Raw genomic sequence first — 14,517 nt, 5'->3', positions numbered from 1 at the left:
ATACACACACACTAAGGGCGTTTACCTTGGAAATTTTGGGGGGTGTTACTACTACATGATGTGCCTTGTGATTAGTGATCCAAAGAGTGGGTAAAAATATAGCAGGAAAAATTTTTTCTACATTTTTTCCTTTTCCTCCATCCCAAAGTTGGAAAATATTCACATGGGGGATCCTTAGAAACCAGAAAGAAAAAAAAAAAGTAAAAAAAAAAAAGCCTAATTTTTCCAGTCCTTTACACTTCTAATAATGGTGGGCCTGGCAGTTTCCACTAATGTTTTCCAAACACTACATTGACCACATACCTGATATAAATAGAATTAAGTCTAAACAACTTAGGAAAATAGCACTCCAGGCTCCTGCAGAGGCCATCTGGGAGATAGTCCCTTCCTAATGAGCCTGTGACTTCAGACAGTCCCATATTTACCCATTTTGGTCCATACACTTTTGGAAGACTTGAATAACACTTTTTTTTTTTTTTCTGGGGGAGAGGAGCTGAGGAGCTAGCAGAATTAGAAGCAGGGAAAGGGATGAGGACAAGAGAGCGGCCATGGCCAAGAGGAGGCATATGAAATTCCGAAGACTAAACCATGGTCAGCAACAAAGACAGTTTTGTGGTTGAATCCCTCTACTGCTGAAAACATTCAATTCAGTGGTCCCTTCTCCCTGGATTCTCAGTAAATATTTGACATTAAACACGTAGCATTTATTAAGACGTCTCATATTTACTTAACCATCAACTCTGTTTATTAGGTGCATTCCTGACAGAATTTGAGTGGCATTTTCCTTGCCATCACTGTTTATCATATCCAGCCACTAGCTGATCAGAGAATAAATCTAGGAGCCACAGGAAGGTGAGGGAAAAGGGGGAGGGGGGAGTTGCAAGCCCAGGGGTGGTTAGGGTGGAAGAGAAGCCAGGCGAAAGCTGCTTAAATTGGAGGTGTTCTCTTACAGTAGATTTAAATGGCCAAATCAATGGAGTTATTCAAAACTAAAAAGGAAGGCTTGAAACATCTTCACAACGGGATCACTGATTTAACTATTTCATACTTTTTCACCCATTTTGTTACTTTGCAAACCCTGAGAATTTATCATGAACAATCCCATATCAGATTAAGTGTACCTATATTAATTCTCCTGAGAGTGCTTAGCACTTAAGGAATCCTTAAGCAAATGTGTTTAACATCATCTTGTTAAATGTTTATTAAAATTATGTATTTAACTTTAAATGTACTAAGATGGAGAATGCCCATGGACATTTTCATAGGATTTTGAAACTATACACACAGAGACCCATTTATGGTAATACACATTTAAAAAAATCTAAAAATTATAAAACTCTACTAAAACATAGCAAATGGCTAAAGAATCAATGAGATGTACACAATAAACAAGTACTTTGTATTTCTCACTACCTTGAAAAATAGAAAAGAGAGCCACAGAGTTCCTCAGTAAAACCACATCCATAAATGTTAACCATTTAAAACCTGAAGAAAACTATGAATTCTCGGGGGGGGGGGGGAGGGGAGGGAACTACAAACAGCACTTCAATATTTTTAAATATTTCCATTTTAATTTTTTTTCAAAATTATAATTATAGGAGAACCTGGGTGGCTCAGTCGATTAAACATCTGAGTCTTAATTTCAGCTCAAGTCATGATCTCACAGTTGTGAGATCGAGCCCCAAATTGGGTGCCACGCTGAGGGTGGAGCCTGCTTAGGATTCTCTCTCTGTCTCCCCTCTGCCCCTGTCCCCCACTCACATGTTCTCTCTCTCTCTCTAAAATAAAATGTAAAAAATTTTTAAAATTATAATTATAAAAGTATAATTATATACTTTTTAAAACTGATTATATGGTAATCAGTGGATGTTTATAATTAGGGCACCTAGGAGAAACAAAGAGATGAGAATTGCCTGCCCTAACCTCTGCACTAGCAGAGATATGGAAGGGGCCAAGACAAGCCCTGCCATGCTTTCTCAAGGGGTTTTGATAGTGTAGTCTCAGTCGAGCGTAATTATACTGACTTTTAATAGATGAAGAAGTTCTCAGGGCAAATAAGTTTGAGAAATGCTCAATCCAATGTTCTCTTTGATTCTCATCATACACATTACCAGCATGGGACGCATTCTAGGGAATCCTGCTTCGATAAAATTCTTTAATTTTGATAGATTTGTACATTGCTCTATAAAGTTCAAATATATTTGTCAGTGAACCCTCAAAGCACAGTGAAGAACACTGAGTTATAGAAAAATTAAGTGATTGCCTAAGATCTCTGGTAGTAAATGGCAGAATGATCTGGGATACGATTCTTTTTTTGTTTTTTTAACTGTTTATTTTTGAGAGAGAGAGAAAGAGACAGGGGAGTGGGGGGAGAGGCAGTGAGGGAGGGAGACACAGAATCTGAAACAGGCTCCAGGATCCTAGCTGTCAGCACAAAGCCTGATGCGGGGCTCAAACTCACAGACCATGAAATCATGACCTGAGCCAAAGTCAGGTTCCTAACCAACTGAGCCATCCAGGCGCCCCTGGAACACAATTCTTTTGACTCTCCCTTGTCTAGAAGAACCAATAGGTCTTACCACCCCACAGCTGTGACTTAGGATGTACCAAAAGAACGATATAAAAAGACAATTATGAATTCCATTGTTCCTGAATTTCTTTTGTAGTTGTTTTTTTTTGTTACTTTTTTCTTTTGGAGTGTTTCCTTTGAACTGATTTATCTACCACTATGAAGAGAAGGGGAAAGGATAACCGTCTAGAAAAGGTGTTTGTTATAATGGCAGGCAGCCTCCTACCACCAGATGACCCATATTATCTCCCATCTGTCACAAACCTAAATCATAGAGATCAAGAAATAACATGTTTTAGAAGAAAATGATTCTTTATATATGACATTATGTTCTGTTGCATTATTTTATTGATACTGTAATCTATATTTTTCATATCTTAATAATCTAGATAATGTCATATAATAAATATTAATCTCAAAACAATTTTAATGGGTGCCAAATACACAAGTACACAACCAACACATGCAATACTCCAACTAAATGATAAAGCCTAGTGGAATGAGTACCTTAACATATTTCCTCTTATAGCCAACACTGTGATGGTTATTCAGGCTGGGTATAATTTATTAAATCCACTTGGAAGTGGTAGGAAAGTAACACAAATGGTTACTTTTAAAGGAACCAACTAGTAGCGGCTCTGGTTACCAGGTAGCTAATCAAGTGACTTCAACCAGTTGTTTCTAAACATGTATAATAAATATAGTCTTTTCCAGGGGGTGGGGGGGCAAACAAAAAACAACGAAACAACAAAAAACAACTTTCCATCCACATGTATATAATCTCACAACAACTCCGTGGGAATTAAGTATGAGACTCAATGAAATTAAGTGCCTAGAAATAAGTGGCACACCAATATTTAATCCAAGTCCACTGACTTCTGTCTCTACACTCTTTTCTTTCTATAGAAACACAAGATACTGGATTATTTCAATGCAGATCACTTCAGCAAGTTAGTAGAGGAGAAAACATTTGTCCTTTGAAAAGATTTTTTATTACGTTTCTAACACTTTGCTTCCTGGTAAAATATTTTTGAGCTGTATCTCAATATTCATACATTTAAAAGACGTTAAGCGTGGGGCACATGGCTGGCTCAGTCAGAAGAACCTGGGACTCTTGTTATTGGGGTCGTGAGTTCAAGCCCCACGTTGGGTGTAGAGATTGCTAAAAAAATAAATAAATAAATAAACTTTAAAAAATAAAATAAACGACATTAAGCTTATTTTGCTTTATCTATTACTTTGGAGTTTAAATGACCTGGTAAAGAAATCTCCTGTATTATTGCATTCTGTGTTCATCAGATATAATATTCTAAGTATGTTCATGAAAAGGTGTGGTCCTGAAAATTTGGGGAATTTTTGGAAAGTTGGAACATATTACAAAGTGCTCGCAAGTTGCTTGGTGTGAAAAGGAGACTGGAAATGACTCATTTTATAAAGCAACATGTCTTGTTGTGGTTGTTGTTGTTGTTGTTGTTGTTAGGAGTTCTGTAAGACTGGCCCAGAAAGACTGACAGCCATGTGGAGGTTGCCAAGGGTACTACCGAAAGGGATGAAACACAGGGGATCGCGTTAAGTTAGGAAGAGAAAAGAAGTCAGATAAGCCAGTGCTCGCTCGTTCACTGTGAAACCTAGAGCATGGAACTCACAGAGGAGAAAGGAAAAGAAAGAGTGCATCAATAAGATGAAAGATTTAGCGTCTTGTGTTCACCAGGTAATTACTGAGAACATACTATGTGCTGGCCTATAGCTGTGGAACAAACTACCCCTTGTGGAGAAATTGCTGTGCACAAGAGAAACACAGTCCTGCCTTTATGGAAATTACTGACTTCTCCAGCGTTTCTCGTACTTGGGGAACATAAAGGCCTCCTTTTTATGGGCAAAAGCCAAATTCTCCCAGACCCCTAGCATTGACTTACATTAAATGTATTACAGTGTCTCATAAAAATACCTAAACATAAATGAGATATGAATACATTGTGTATCAGTTATAAAAGCATATCAAAATTATGAAATAAATGGAAGCAGACCTCCAACACCAGTGCAATTCAAATTAGCCTCATTAATTGAGTATCCCGAAAGATGTTTTGTTGAAACCAGCAGTGACTCACATGTGATCCAGTTCCATAACAGTGTGTGATTTCTTACACGTGTTCTCTATAGAAGTGCCTATAAACCTTTGTTTATGTGGCACACTGGGACACTATCTGATTTTCACTTAGCATGAATCTCGAATTTACATGTTGAATTCACCTCTAGTCTAGTCTCATTTACCCAATTAAAACATTACTCAGCACTAACATAATTTAAAGCAAATAGGTATATTTCTTTAGATTATACTCATATTGAAAATACAAAATTTAATCTTGATTATAACCCGTAGACATCCCCCTCCCCACCCCCACCCCCCCACACACACACCCAGGGATACATCAGTTCTGTTCATCCCTCTTACAAGGAGAGGTGGATGAGGAACTTGGTTAGAACACTGGTCTGGTGAGGATGACAGATGGATAGGGAGCTATTGTAGGTGTGAGAAACTTTACTCAGAAGGACAGTATTATGAGGGCTTTGCAGAGGGAGCACTAGCCCTAGGCCCTTAGGGGTTAGATGCCTCTTGGGAAAAGTAATAGTTAAACTGAGACTTGAGGAAAGAATTGATCTTACCCAGGAAAAGAGTAAGGGGAAAGACAAGAGCTAATTTTCAACCTATTAACTCTAGGATATCTGTGTGTGACTTCAGATCTATCACCTTATGGGACTGGTTGTTAAGTATTTTTACATTTACCTACTGGCCTAAAGAATCTTCAAATATGAGATGGGGCTGTAATAACAAGCTCACAGCATTCTTGGGAGGATTCAGTGAGTCGCAGTGATGTTGGCACTTGGCACAGTGCCTGGAATGAAGCAGGTACCTTTAATTGGAGTTGCAATAATGGTGGTGATGATTATGAGGATTCTTAGTAATTCAGTCAGAAGTAATGTTGATAAGAGTGATGGCGTATTTGTTGACTATAAAAGCAAAGTTTAGGGGCCCCTGGGTGGCGCAGTCGGTTAAGCGTCCGACTTCAGCCAGGTCACGATCTCGCGGTCCGTGAGTTCGAGCCCCGCGTCGGGCTCTGGGCTGATGGCTCAGAGCCTGGAGCCTGTTTCCGATTCTGTGTCTCCCTCTCTCTCTGCCCCTCCCCCGTTCATGCTCTGCCTCTCTCTGTCCCAAAAATAAATAAACGTTAAAAAAAAAAATTAAAAAAAAATAAATAAAAGCAAAGTTTAATCCGCATCCAGGGCCTATTTTTCCTTCTTCTCCATGGATGAGAAGAGGAAAGCGGGACTCTAGGACTCTATTATTTCATTATAACATGCATCCCAGAACACTCCATGCATCATTTGGGAGGGAAAAGCAAAATACTTCTGGGTTCTCAGAGGACAAGTAACTGTCAAGGTTTATGTGATGTCTTCTGTAGGACGGTATATTTCCTAGTCCGTGTAAAACAATTGCCCTCTGTGTTCCCTGTCTGTCGGGGGGCAACTGTTAACCAACTCTGACGCATCAGAGTCTCTGTTCTGCAGACATGTGTGCTGTGTAGCAAAAGGTGAACAGTTCTTCACCCTCAAACAAGTCCCTTAACCCTAAGGGCCAAGAGAAAGAGTTGAGGTCCACACACTCAGTCTGATCCCTCAGTCTTGGTAGACCCCTACCTGTGGCCCATACTCACAGTAGCCCTCTTTTTGGTTCCCCACACCTAATAATCCAGGTCCAGAGTGAAAACAGGAGTTGCTCCCACATTGTTAATGTCAATTACCACAGATAGCTGGCTTTCCAATAGTTTCTTATAGACTGAAGGTTGACAGGCAGCCCAACCATGAAAATAAACTCTGACTCATGAGTTCAAGACTGAAGTAAAAGAAGCACAGCGAGTCACAGCTAAATGTGATCTTAGATATAGGAAAATTCCAATGACAACAAAGGTGAGACTCGGTTTAAATTTTGAATACATAATCTAGAGTCTAGTCATCTCAGAAGCTCATCCATGTGGAACACAGCACATATTCTGGTAGTAAGTGGACACTCAAAGTCAACTGTGGGCACCATACAGCCACTTGATTGTACCATCTGTCATTTTGTCATTTATTTCTTGGTATGAAATGACTTAGCTTCTAAACCAGGTCTGTGTTTCAGGCTTCTTGATTTTTAATGCAGGATCCTCCTGATGTTTATTATTGCTCTCTCCTTTCCCACACGTTAACTGCAGACAACATTTTAAAATCTCCCACCATTTGTTACCGGTTTGCATCCAGGAATCTTTCTAAGCTCTGCTTCCCAAACCTGAACTCTCTGTTGCCATCCCATTGTGATTGGTTGCATTCTTGCTCTCTGCCTGCTTCCATGGGCTTGCTGCTCCTCACCTCCCTTTATTACCTGTCCTTCAGTTACCTAGTACTTTAGTGGCAGTACCTTTGGCTCAGTGCCCTCCACCAAAGACCAGCCCCCATAGCTGAGATCTGGCCTTTCACTCTTACTCCTAAGTGGGCACATAAATAACCACTTTCTAGAAGAAAGCCAGTTCCTTCTCCAAGAATCTAGCTGCTTTGCCATGGGATAAGTAGAGAAGTGACAGCCCTAAAATTCAACACCAGCCTGAATGGTTCTGGCCAAATTCTTGGCTTTGTCCCTAATTCCTGCATCCTACAGTGAACTCTGCTAATTTCCACAAGGGTTTATGCCATGGCTATTGTCTCCTGACCTTGACTCATTTCTGACTCCTGCTACTTCCTTGGCAACTTGTTCTCTCCAGAAGGGACACGGCAATCAAAGGAGCCCAAAAGCAGCTGGCACCTGACCCAGGCTATTGGCAAATGCATTTTCTACTGGCCCATCAAACTGGTGAGAAACAGAATCATCTCAGGAGGAGAGTGAGGTGGCAATCACAAATGTGAATGTGAGTAATGTGAGCTTGTCAGGCCTTATGTCTAAAAAGCAGATTTTTGTGACAGAATTAGATAAAGTTTTATTTCAAACTTGCATAACTCAGCAGTATGCCATGCAAGCCTTCATGCTTTTAATTTCCTCCTAAATTTCATGGTCCAAAAAAATCAACAGATGCTGGAAAATTATATTTATGTAAAAGAGCTTCTAATTCAATATGAAAATAATAAAAGAATGAAGATTTACTCATGCAGTTCAAAAAAATCTAGGCAGAACTTTGAAGTCCAAGAGCTTCCCCTGGGAGGCACTGGCATGTTACAGTGGCCACATGATACTAATGCAGGCTTCTCCCAACACAGATATCTCTTCCCCAGCACTAGCCATCGTCTTTACCTTTGGCTTCATGCCTTTTCCAGTGATTTAATGGTTTTGCCACCATAGCCCCAGTCTTGATTTTTTGTCCACTCAAAACAGCTACCTTTGAGAAAAAATATTTCAAAAACATAGATATTCCTCCAGCTAGCTTAACTTTTTTTTTTAATTTGAGTATATTTGGCTCAATGTTGCATTAGTTTCAAGTATCCAACATAATGATTCAACTTCTCTATAAGTTATACTATCCCCAGCTAGACATCTTACTACAAATATGTGTCATTAGGCTCAAAACAAACTTGGAGAAAGTATTAATGTCTGTACGGGTTTTGATAGATAACAAACCATCCTAAAACTTAGTGGTTTAGAACAACTACAATCAGGGGTGCCTGGGTGGCTCAGTCGGTTAAGCATCTGACTTCAGCTCAGGTCATGATCTCTTGGTTTATGAGTTCGAACCTGAGTCAGCCTCTGTGCTGACAGCTCAGGCAGAGCCTGGAGCCTGCTTTGGATTCTGTGTCTCCCTCTCTCTCTGCCCCTCCCCTGCTCATGCTCTGTCTCTATCTCAAAAATAAATAAAAAACATTTTTTAAAAATTAAAAAAAAAAAGAACAACTACAATCATTATTTTATCCCTGAAGATACTGTGAGTTAATAGGGCCCAGCTAGGCAGTTCTGCTCCCTGTGCTGTCCGCTGGTGCTGCATCCCTCCAGAGGACAGACTGGGCTAGAGCTCAAGATGCTCACTCATACAGTGTTGGACACTCAGCCAGGGCTGTTGGCTGAAGCACATAGATTCTCCTCCACATCCTTTCTATGCCCCTTGGACTTGTCATGGCGTCCCAAGAGGTATCAATGCACAGCATCATTTGTACCATATTCTAACTGCCAAACACATCAAGATCAGCTCAGTTCAAGGGGAAAGGGGAAAGACTCATCCATTACACTCTCCAAATCCATCGTATCTATGGGGGGAAAAAAAGGTTTTATTATTGGGCCACTAATCAATCCCATGGTTATTTATAAGGAAACTTCCCTTATTAGACTCAATCCCAACAGGGTCCAGAGCAACTGATTTACTGCCTTTAGATCTTCAGAACAGAGTGAGACTTTCTCAAATTACTTGGAGTCTGAGTTCACGGGGGCCTAGGACCCTTTGGGGCTATTGAAAAGATCAGGGGCTATGTAGGCTTGAAAATTCCCATGGTTTATAGTACTGTTGGGATTTACCTTGAACTATATAAATGGAAAACAACACAAATAACTTTCCAACAGATTCTGCCAGATGAAAGCATAGTAGGCTATTCAGGTATTATTGATAGGTGGGAGAGGACCACACTAATTTGTCCGTCAAAGGATTAAATTTAAAGATGATTTCTAAAATCACCATTCATTTGCATTGTTCTTCATTTCTATTAGAATCTAAGACTAGAAGGATAGGATTGTGGATTCAGTTCCCATGAGAGAAGTCACGTTTTGCTTTCTCCAGACCAAATTGGCCATGTTGTAAATCTGCACCTTGACACATCAACGGATCTGAAAGAGAAGGGACAGATCAGTGTTACCCCATCCTTGACACTGAGAACCACCTAGCATTTTCTTGAATACCATTTAACTTTTTCCTATTCTCTTCATCCCAACCTCCCCCAACCCATTAAGAGTCAGGAAAGAAACTGTTATTGAACTCTTAGTAGGTATCACCCACCGTATTCAAATTTTTTTTCCTGTTTTTGTTAAACTAATATTGTGTCATTTAATCATTACCATAAAGGGTTTTGTGTGCTGTGGGCACTTAATAGTGCTCATGTGACTTGCTGAGATAAACTTTGAGGCAGGTGATCAACCATGGCATTAGCAATGTTTTATTGGATGAAGAAACCTCACATATTTTTGAGGACAGCTTCCTTTGGTTCTGAAGTACAGAAGCTAGATATCCTTGCCAGACAGAGAAATGTATTGCTTTTTGGCTCATATCAGCTCAGTATATGATATTAAACTTGCAAAACATGGTAATAAAACCCTGAAGAAATAGAAGATATTTTGATAGCTGTACTTTAGCCTATATAAGATATTTTGTCGTGGAATATCTGTAGAAAATGCCATTTGACCATGATTTGGAGATGTTGCTTATTGCAAGCATTTTACAAGCTAATTTTGGACGAATCTACCACTTTAGCAAATTTGCAGTTCTCAAAAATAGGAATTCCATCCAGAAGGGAATGGCAGTTTTCCCTCAGGGCATGAATGATCATTCTCATTTCATTGAAATATTTCAATAGGCTGAATTTAATCAGAGTGGTTTTAATTATCCCATTCCTCTGACCCCCGTGTCCACCTCTGCCTTTACCCCTAAATTCCAAATTATCTTTAGCAGAAGTTTAATATCTACACATTTTTCTTTCTACCACATTGTTAATGTAGTCAACACTTGAGCTCCCAAGAAGTTGAGAAAGATTTTCAAAATGAAATAATCATCTCTAGAAATCAAAAGGCATTTTAATGATAGGACAACTTAGCTGGCCTTTGGAAAACGAGATCATTCTAAAGAAACCTACTGATCAAGAAGACAGAATGAAAGTGTCCAGAGGGTCGTAATCACCAGTATCAGGGATATATGTGAAGATAGAATGTGAAGAGAGGAAAGTAAAGGATGAAGCAAGTATCAGAGTATTTAAAGACTTATTAGAGGTTGCCACAAAAACAAGACATATGAATCTAATCTTATCTTGTATAAAATATCAACATTGTTTTCTTGTTTAAATCAAGAATTTCTTCCAAAAGGGTTCCATTGTCTCATTTACTTTTATGGGTAACAGTATCTAGTCGTCTGAATTAAAGCATATATTTCCAATTAATATAGATTTTATTTGATTGGTTTATTGTGTACTATTCCTAGACAATGCTATGCATATGGAGATATTTAATGTATTTCAAGTACACAGATATTTTCTAAACAAAAATGTTGTATATTATGTGTGTATATGTGTGTGTGTGTGTGTATAAACAGATGGGTACATAGGTAGATAGATGGGTAGTTAGAGAGGAAGATAGATAGATATATGATAGATAGATAGATAGATAGATAGATAGATAGATAGATAGATAGAATCTCCTGTTAAAGAGTATGATTATTTGTCTCCTATAAGGATTTGTAAGCTTTTGATTTGGTATTCTAACTATTCCAGAAAAAGTTATCCAAATCCCTACTATTTCTATCCTACGTCTACAGAAGGTACTAAATGTCATTGTCTGCAACAAGTTGGAGTCATCAAATATTGTGCTTGGATCTCCGTTCTAAGTTGTTTTGCCTCCCAGAATCTGACTTCTCCTATCATATGCTGACACTGATGCATGACTGTCACCTGACTATTGGTGTTCAGAGTTGATAAAGTTTCCTAGTCCCTTTTAAGAATGGTGCACTTTGAACCCAGCCTATACAAACCATCTATGTAAGCATAGTAAATTCACAATAGTGTATTATGATTCAATACTCTGGAATGATGAAACAAGGTTTAGGGTAGTGCTTTCAGACAAAAATGTTTCCTTTAAGTTGAATCTTGTTTCTGAGAGTTTGCATTCATAATGGAAATCCATCATCTATGAATTACTCGGAGCCTCATAAATGTCTCCAAAATGACCACAGCTCACTCCTTTGGGTCTCCTAAAAATAGGCATTCAGGTGCCAGGAGTTGATTACGTAGGCAGTCTGTGATGACTCTAACCATGCCAAAGAATGCTTACATTTGTCCTAAATCTATTTTTAGAAACCAATTGTTAAAACAGCCCACAATGTGTGGACCTGCTGGTGAATTCCATAAACAGATGTCACTTTATTTTTCTATCTTGAAAAAATACATCAAGTACCGTTTGCTGGCTGCCAAAGAGAAGATTATAAAGGAGCAATAAGTGATAGGTTAACTCACCCTTGGCTTTCGTGTTTAAAATGAATCAGCTTTTCAGGGTGTCCCATTTCCATTCTTCATATCACAATGCCTGTACTTCTTTGTGGCACATTTCTTGTCAAGATTTCCAAGTGGCCCTTGAGATGGGATCTATCTGTGAAATATCCAATCTGTGAAAATGAGCCCATTACCATGTTTATGGACAAGTGTTCCCCAATAGCTATCTCTGTAATGTTCAATGGAACCCTGCAGACAGATTTTCTACCCTCTTCCCTCTTGCCTTTGTAAATATGCCATGTAAAAACAGTGTTTCATCTGTATAACAGGCTGCTTGGGAAAGGGTGTATGGTGTTATAAATGACTGCCATGGTTCATCTCTGCAGAGTTATATTCTATGTTAGCCAGCAGAGCAATCCTCTTTTACTGATGGAGTCAAAATAGGCACATCAAAGAGTCAAGATACCTGTGGTACATGGTATTAGGGTTAACTTCGTTTTCAGTCAGCTGCTATATTCCAAGGGGAAGATGGTCTCTGATATAAGCTCGTGGCTCCAAAAAGCTACCGACCTGCACCATAAAAGGCTCCCAGATGAAGATTTGAAGAATCTTTACGAACAGATCCCCAGGTCCCTAGGAAAACAATGTGAGGTCATCTGTACAAGGTACTGGGTTATAACAACAAAACAGAAATAATTTTTTTTTTAATTTTTTTTTTCAACGTTTATTTATTTTTGGGACAGAGAGAGACAGAGCATGAACGGGGGAGGGGCAGAGAGAGAGGGAGACACAGAATCGGAAACAGGCTCCAGGCTCCGAGCCATCAGCCCAGAGCCTGACGCGGGGCTCGAACTCACCGACCGCGAGATCGTGACCTGGCTGAAGTCGGACGCTTAACCGACTGCGCCACCCAGGCGCCCCAAGATAATTTTTTAAGTACATTTCTCCCAATGTTTTCTAGCATCCTTTTAGAAATTATAAATAGAGGAAGTATTTAAATGACCCCTATTTTGACTGGGAATAGACTAGAATTTCCATATCCTAGAAGAAATGAATCTCTTGGTTATGCTTGTGCGGTGGAAGAGTTAATCCAAAAGACAATGTTTTCCTGAAATCTTGTATATCAGTACAGCTCGGATCAGTAGGGCTAAGATCAAATACCCTCTCATTCTTTCTCTTCAATTGTATTCAGAATTGCAAAAAAGTTTCAGTTCCAGATGAAAAGGAATAGATAAGTATTTTGCAGCATAAAAATAAACTGCCTGTTAAGTATGATCTCTTAAGTAGTATAAAATTTCTATAAGCTGGGATATGTGTTACATGTGGCTAAAAGACTACCCTTCATTTTCCACCAATCTGGTTTTTAACCTGCTGTTCTGAGGCCATAAACTCTCAGAGGGAAGTCCTCTGTAATTTTATATGGAATTTGATGACTTAGAGGCCCATGGCAGGAATTACGGAGAGGGAGTTTTCTCAACTCCACAGCTCCTATAGAGAGACTAAAGCTCATTATCTGAATCTCAAACTAGTTCATCTTACAGAGCTATGAAATAGCATAAGTTTTGTTAACTCCTTTAATTTCATTCTTTGGGTGAGGTATTCTGTACACCTTCTAGAAATGTATATTCGATGTCACTTGGATAGAGAGAAAGGAAGGCTGAGTGCGCCCAGAATATTGGAGGACATAGAGCGGGAGATCAGAAGTTAGAAGATTAGCCTAGTTTTTCATGGAGACAGTCCTTCAAGCTTTCCCAGGAAATAAAAGGCTTCTAGCAGGGGGAAACAATAGACCTGAACAGCAGGAGTGTTTGGGACGGGAGCCAGGGAGCAAGAGTCACTAACAGAGAGTGGTAATTTGGAATGAATTGCTGTTTGTGTTGTGAAGCACACAGGACACAGCTGGTGTACTGGCTAACCTGAGGATTTGTAGTGACTGCATTGAAATGGTAATGAAGTTTTTATTTTATGATTGCAGATGTTTGTGGATTATTGTTATTAAGCTTATTAGTGTACCACTACAAATATGAGATTTTTATTTACTTGGGCTCTTATTTATGGGAGCTTTGTTAAAGTCTTTTTAACTCAAGACAAGAAAACAAAAGCCGTGCAATAACCAAAATGTGCTGAGCCATCAGGCAATCCTTACGGAATGGGCGTGTGCGTGTGTGCGTGCATGCGTGCGTGCGTGTGTGCACATGTTCACCGGTGCCCTTAATGTAAGACTCTTCTACATTTGAGATAAATCCAAATGTCCCCCTTGTTGTTGTGCCTTAAGTAACGTTTTCAAGTACTCTGCTCACAGGTGAAACAATCAATCATTCTAGTAACAGTGGTCACTATCACTGGTTCTGACGTTGGATTGCCTTGCCAATTCTGCCATTTATACACTGTGTAGTATTAGGCACTTAACTTCCCTCTGCCTCAGCTTCCAACTCTGTAAAATTGAGGTTAAAGAAATGCTACCTTTTTTCTAAAGTCATTGTGAGGTTTAAATGTGATATCTGGGGATGCCTGGGTGGCTCAGTAGGTTAAGTGTCTGATTTCGGCTCAGGTCATGACCTTGCGGTCCGTGAGTTCAAACGCCACGTCGGGCCCTGTGCTGACAGCTCAGAGCCTGGAGCCTGCTTCAGATTCTGTGTCTCCTTCTCCCTCTGCCCTTCCCCCACTCACACTCTGTCTCTCTCTGCCTCTCAAAAATGAATAAATGTTAAAAAAATGTTTTATGTGATATCTGTATAGAGCACTTATCAATT

At 39.4% G+C, this 14,517-nt stretch overlaps 1 long non-coding RNA gene across 1 annotated transcript; it reads right to left on the bottom strand.

Moving 5' to 3' along the window:
- Positions 1-8,507: 8,507 nt before the first annotated feature.
- LOC123386840 lies at positions 8,508-12,393 on the bottom strand. The gene is made up of 3 exons (XR_006601283.1): positions 12,231-12,393; positions 11,789-11,921; positions 8,508-9,401 (listed from the first exon to the last, which is right to left on the bottom strand). It is a non-coding gene; the product is annotated as an uncharacterized LOC123386840 (long non-coding RNA).
- Positions 12,394-14,517: the final 2,124 nt, after the last annotated feature.

The sequence above is a fragment of the Felis catus genome, chromosome B4, assembly GCF_018350175.1.
Source record: "Felis catus isolate Fca126 chromosome B4, F.catus_Fca126_mat1.0, whole genome shotgun sequence".
NCBI lineage: Eukaryota > Metazoa > Chordata > Mammalia > Carnivora > Felidae > Felis > Felis catus.
Note: the sequence above shows the minus strand (reverse complement) of the source record. Positions and strands in the feature narration are given on the sequence as shown.